The following is a 6,000-nucleotide window of genomic DNA, read 5'->3' as shown; positions in this document are numbered from 1 at the left end:
TCTAGTAGAATTTAGGATTTTATATAGCTGGATGCTTTGAGAAACTCCCTTCACACAAGCAATTTGCTACATCATTCCAAGTGGCCAGAAATTACATTTGTCGAGAGAGCCACTACTACGGAAGTGCTTCATGTAGGTCTTTAGCATGGAAGGATTCCTCAAAATCATTACAATGATCTGCAACTCACTTCATCTGTTATCTCGGAGGTCCTCCATTTGCATGGTGCAAAACACATAAGACCAGCGATGTAACGGGTAAGTGGATCGGGTTAACTGTTTCCCTAGAATCAGTATAAACCTGACATGTCAAGGTCAGATTCCCTTACTACTGACCATGTGGGAGAGGTTATGAGCATCCAAACTAAGTCACGGGTACCAGCATTTTTCATTTTGCTAAAGGGGAGGCTTCTTACGTCTGACGTATGCCCTCGGTGGCTCAAGTGTAAAATCCCACATTGAAATTCTGGTAAGAGCTCCACCCTCTGGAAAAGGTGGATGAAGGTTGATTTCTGTCAGGACAAGAGTAGGGAGTGTTATGATGTTGCACACATCAGCACTTGAGTGGGAAGTGTTGATAGGATACACCTCCTGAGATCTGTGCAGAAAGGAGTTCCAGGTTTTCGAGTACCTAGAAAGTTGGGAAGATTATCAAGAGTAGTATTGTCAACAAAAATAAAAAGGTGTTGGAATGTCAAGAGAGTTGCTAAGGGAGACATAGTCAGCGTGAGTGGTGCAGAGGACAAAATGTTTTCTTTGGGCCATGAATAAAAAGTCCTGAATAGCTTATATAATTCTGGGTGTGGGAAAGTTACCCAAGAGAATGTCTTGAACAGAGGAGTTCAGAATGCCACCATACAGGCTCTCATTGGCCCTATGTAGATCCTGGGGTGGAGGATGACTCAGTGGGGGAAGGCTCCATCAATTAATGAGTAAACAACTCCGCAAGAACAACAATTCCAACTTAGAGGATTCTTGAAGCATAAATATTATATTTCCTTTTCTCAAAAAAAAAAAAAAAAAAGAAGAGTCTTCCTTAGTAGCCAAAAGGGACAAGGTAGTTGCCAACCACAAATACAAATAACGTCCCCTTTTGTGCTTCACTTTTCTACTTCAACCTTTTAGGCAAATCAAAACATATCCACATAAATGCACATCATAAACAATATACAATTGTGAATCAATCTGACTCACAATAGTTCAAAAAATTATTATATAGTTAAAAAATATAAACCTCTTGTATATGTTAAAAACACAACCAATAATTAAAAATGGCCCATTACATTTGTATAGGGTTTAAATACAAAAATCGTTTCCCTTTTTACACCAAATACACGAATTAAAAAACAATAGTTTGCACAGTTTCAGTAAAACACTATATAAATGTCATAGATGATTTGAATCAATAGGTGTGTTTTAACATATACAAGAATGTATATTTTTAACTATAAAATAATTTTTTTAACTATAGTGAGACAGATTGATTTCATAATTGCTGTGTATTATTTATGATGTGTGTTAATGTGGATGTGTTTTGATTTGCCTAAAAGAGGCTGCAGTAGAATTGTGACGCACAAAAGAGAAATTGATTTATTTCCTTTAGGGCCATTGTTCATGGGAGGGAAATGTGATATATTTTTATCTCTCCTGTCTTCTATCTCACCTGTTGGTATTATCCACTTGGAACACAGGGGTTTAGAATGTTCTGTCTGGACTGCTAACAGTTAATGGCGATCCAGATGGGTTTTTGGTCATGACACCGCTTATTTTAAGTTTTTAATAAAAGCGGTGGTACCAGACCGGCTCTTCTTCAGTTTTCCTGAACACTACACATTGCCTTGTCCGTGCACCTCAGAATCGTTGGCCCCTGGGTCTGCAAAGCCCTTAAGGACCTCGGTAAGAGGTAGGAAATTGCCATAGAAATGATGCATTAGTCAAATTATTGATAGGCTGGTATAGCTATAAATCAAAACGTAAACGTAACATAAGATTATGCTTTGTGGATTTATTTGCTTTATTACTCTATTTACAATACATTGATTTGAAATACAAGCTTGTCTAATTAGACCGGCATCCATGGCTTCAGACAATTTTGTACACTTCACCAGGTCCACTAGTCTTGACACTGGTTGAACTTTGATTAGTGGGTTTGCCATTTACTTTAACGACTTACAGCACACTTGTGTTTTATATTACCCGAACACATTGGTGCTACAACAAGCAGGTAGGGGTCCTTTTGACCAGAAACTGGCATTTTCTCTTCACACGAAGAATGTGGTTGGAAGTTTAGCAAACAAGGCCACCAGTAGTTGTGACCTCTCTTTACCACAAACCTTGCGTTTCTGACACTAGCTTGAGAAATGTATATTTTTGCTTCACTTGACACTGTAAGCTTAGTAAATTCCGAATGGCTCTTGGCAGTTTCTATACTTGACTGGTCTTGTTTTTGTAATACTTGAAACAGATGCGTTGAGTAATTCAACACTTGAAACGTAATTCTGTTATCTGCAGGAGTGGAATAGATGATTCATCGGGTTGGTCTTCTTGCGACAATTTAAGCGAATTGGTATTTTCCTTGGCACTTTTTCTGGGATTCTGACTGCCAGGTGACGTGATATTTTTTGTAACTGGGAACGATGGCAGCAGGAGGAGAGACACTTCTGCGAGACAGAAAAAAGAGGGCCTCGATGTGGCCTATAACATATTGAGGGTTTCGGAGCAATGTCCGTGTCTTTTGTACGTGAGGCGCAGTATCTCCTAGTCAATTAAAGCGGGCTTGGTTATTTTTCTGACTGTTTTTATTACAAGGGCATGATATTTTTCTTATCAGCTACAAGGCAGCGGAAAAATTATGGGGACTTGATCTATTTTCTGTGCTACGTGGCTAAAGGAAGCACTGTTGGCGAGCCTCGTATTATATGAAGGCTATTATTGTGTTCTGTATCACCAGAGCGGGCAGATTTAACGAAAAATTGAATTTTTCCGGGACAAGAATGCGAGCGTTTGTGCGTTTTATTTAACCTTGCAGGGAAGGGTTGGAATTCTCTGCGACACCTGCACCAGGGGAAGGCGGGTGGGGGTTTTCGGGTCGCAAACCGCAGCCATCTGATATCCTGTAACCGGTGTCGGTATGCCCCTCCTTCCCCGTTTTCTCTGGCACGGAAGAGAGAAAAAGAAGGCTCCGGCTTCCCTGCAAGCGCGCGCCGGTCCCGCCTCTGGGCAGTGCACTGAGTCCGGTTGCTAGAGACCCCCTCCCCCGTCTGGCGCGCGCTTTAGTGCATCTCGCGCGCGCCTTGCCCTACAGTATTGCTTCTCTCGTTCGGCCTTGACGGTCTTGGTGCCCGTATCGCCCCCGTGAGGCTGCGTAGCGCGACGACGGCAGCTGCCCCCCCACCAATTCAGTTCACACATTTTACCAACACCACTTATTGTCTGCCCTGGAGCACCCCAGCAGCTTCCTCCTGCCCTGGGTAGGAAATGACAGTGTAAGCATCATTATCCGCAGAAGAAGCCGGATTAACACTGGCGGGGCGCCGGGATCTTGGGGTGGTGGCGGATGGAGAAGAATGCGATGCGCCACCGGGGCCTGGAGGAGAAAGCGCGACCCCGGGTTGCAAGCCCCAGGTGAGTTTCAGACTATGCGTACCAACAGCACAGGCATTTATTATCAGGATTCAAATCTGTCGCCATCTTGGTTTCTTTTCTGAAATAAATAGCCCCTCCCTGTCTCCCTGGTTCTGAATGCTGATTGGTGGACTGTAAAGCGGCAGTGAGAACCTTCTTCCTAGCTGCAATAGGCTTTTTTGGCCGCCTGTCACCCAGAGGGGGCAGAGTGTTGTAAATGTCTGTCATGCCTGTGCATCACAGACAGTGGGCGGAATTCCTTAAGACCACAAAGCTAATTGGTTGGATGTTGTTCATGTCTACTTAGAGTAAAGGCGGAGTCTGGTTTAAAGAGGCAGTGGTTCTCTGGAACGTTCTTTCGATATAATTTAGTTATGGAAGAGATAGGTTGGCTACGTGTATTGGTGGATCACAACACAGAGGTTTAGCCTGGGAGAGTAAGGGATTTTAAGAGAGTTTTTAAAACACAAGTCTGCCTTATTTGGTGCGAGCTTTACACTTTGGAGCACAATCTAAATATTGGCCTTTCCCATTGGCTGTATTTACTTCACTATTACTCTTGGCATTATCAACATTTTCTGTAGTTCATGTACATCCAATAAGTAGAAGCCTTCAGGTTCCTAACTATGGGAGTTTAAGTTGATTTTACAGGAGCTTACAGCATATCCTTGGCCAAATAAACTATCAGGATGTGTATGGTTTAGTAGTTGTTTTCTGAAAATTGGCTCAGAGCAGAGTATAGGCGCCCAATTTAGAGGTGCCTAGCCTGAACCCTTATTTGTTTTCCCAATAACAAAAGAATAAACAATTCAATTTATAATTGTATCTAAAACAATTATTGATGCTGGTTATCCAGCAAACACAACTAGTTTGTGGCCCTGAACAACAGATTATGACATCTCTGTGAGGCCAATTTTTGTATTCACATGGAAACATAGCTTGAACAATGGTGTCTTTTATTAGCACATATGCTATTATGATAACCTATTGTGTTTTGTAAGCAGGCCTTGAATAATCATAAAATTGTTACTGTACCTGCAGGTCAAGTAGCTTGAAAAATCTACTCGACCTAATTGTAATGTACTTGACCCGGAAACGGGTCTCAAATTGTGTGATCCTAGTCAAATATGGTATTTTACATTCACCTTTTTCTTCATTCTCACATATGAGTGTACCTTTAAATATGTGAGTTCATCATTTCTGCTTTAAACAAAAATTCTCTTTTGTTTGATTAAATACACTAAACGTTTGCTCCATGTATAATTAATTTAGTCCACATATAGGGTACACATGATCCATGCATGACTTGCCTCTTAGTTTACTAATGGCTTTTCCATCAGGGCATGAGTGTTTCTCAGTTTATGTTTAAACACTCACTTTCAATAAATATATTACTAAAGGAGACAATACATTTCTAAAAAATGTCCAAAAGCCTTCCCCCTAACTTGCAGCTTTACTGATAAAACTATATAGTGTATTAACAATAATCTGAAAATTGGGTTTCAGAAAACATTTATCAAATCAAATCAAATCAAATCATTAACATTTATAAAGCGCGCTACTCACCCGTGCGGGTCTCAAGGCGCTAGGGGGGAAAGGGGGGGTTATCGCTGCTCGAACAGCCAAGTCTTTAGGAGTCTCCGGAAAGCGGAGTGGTCCTGGGTGGTCCTGAGGCTGGTGGGGAGGGAGTTCCAGGTCTTGGCCGCCAGGAAGGAGAAAGATCTCCCACCCGCCGTGGAGCGGCGGGTGCGAGGGACGGCAGCAAGTGCGAGGCCAGCGGAGCGGAGGGGGCGGGTGGGGACGTAGAAGCTGAGGCGTCTGTTGAGGTATTCCGGTCCCTTGTTGTGGAGGGCTTTGTGTGCGTGGGTGAGAAGACGGAAGGTGATCCTTTTGCTGACTGGGAGCCAATGCAGGTGTCTCAGGTGTGCGGAGATGTGGCTGTTGCGGGGTACGTCGAGGATGAGGCGGGCCGAGGCGTTTTGGATGCGTTGCAGGCGGTTTTGGAGTTTGGCGGTGGTCCCGGCGTAGAGGGTGTTGCCGTAGTCCAGGCGACTCGTGACAAGGGCGTGGGTCACGGTTTTTCTGGTGTCGGCGGGGATCCAGCGGAAGATCTTGCGGAGCATGCGGAGAGTGAGGAAGCAGGCGGAGGACATGGCGTTGACTTGCTTGGTCATGGTGAGAAGAGGGTCCAAGATGAAGCCGAGGTTGCGGGCGTGGCCTGCGGGGGTCGGTGCGGTGCCGAGGGCCGTGGGCCACCAGGAGTCGTCCCAGGCGGACGGGGTGTTGCCGAGGATGAGGACTTCCGTTTTTTCAGAGTTCAGCTTTAGGCGGCTGAGCCTCATCCAATCTGCGACGTCCTTCATACCCTCTTGTAGGTTG

General features: G+C 44.0%; 1 protein-coding gene across 4 annotated transcripts in view; it reads left to right on the top strand.

The window, feature by feature from the left end:
* Nucleotides 1–3,131: 3,131 nt before the first annotated feature.
* Nucleotides 3,132–6,000, top strand: part of BRPF3 (bromodomain and PHD finger containing 3) — a 329,828-nt gene continuing 326,959 nt past the window's right edge. For 2 of the 4 annotated variants that reach the window (XM_069238755.1, XM_069238753.1), the window contains exon 1: nucleotides 3,272–3,621. The gene's annotated coding sequence lies outside the window, so the exon portion shown is untranslated. Of the gene's footprint in view, nucleotides 3,622–6,000 lie in introns of all 4 variants that reach the window. The other 2 variants (XM_069238754.1, XM_069238756.1) reach the window with 2 other exon arrangements.

Source organism: Pleurodeles waltl, chromosome 6, assembly GCF_031143425.1.
Source record: "Pleurodeles waltl isolate 20211129_DDA chromosome 6, aPleWal1.hap1.20221129, whole genome shotgun sequence".
NCBI lineage: Eukaryota > Metazoa > Chordata > Amphibia > Caudata > Salamandridae > Pleurodeles > Pleurodeles waltl.
This window is presented reverse-complemented; position numbering and strand designations above follow the sequence as displayed.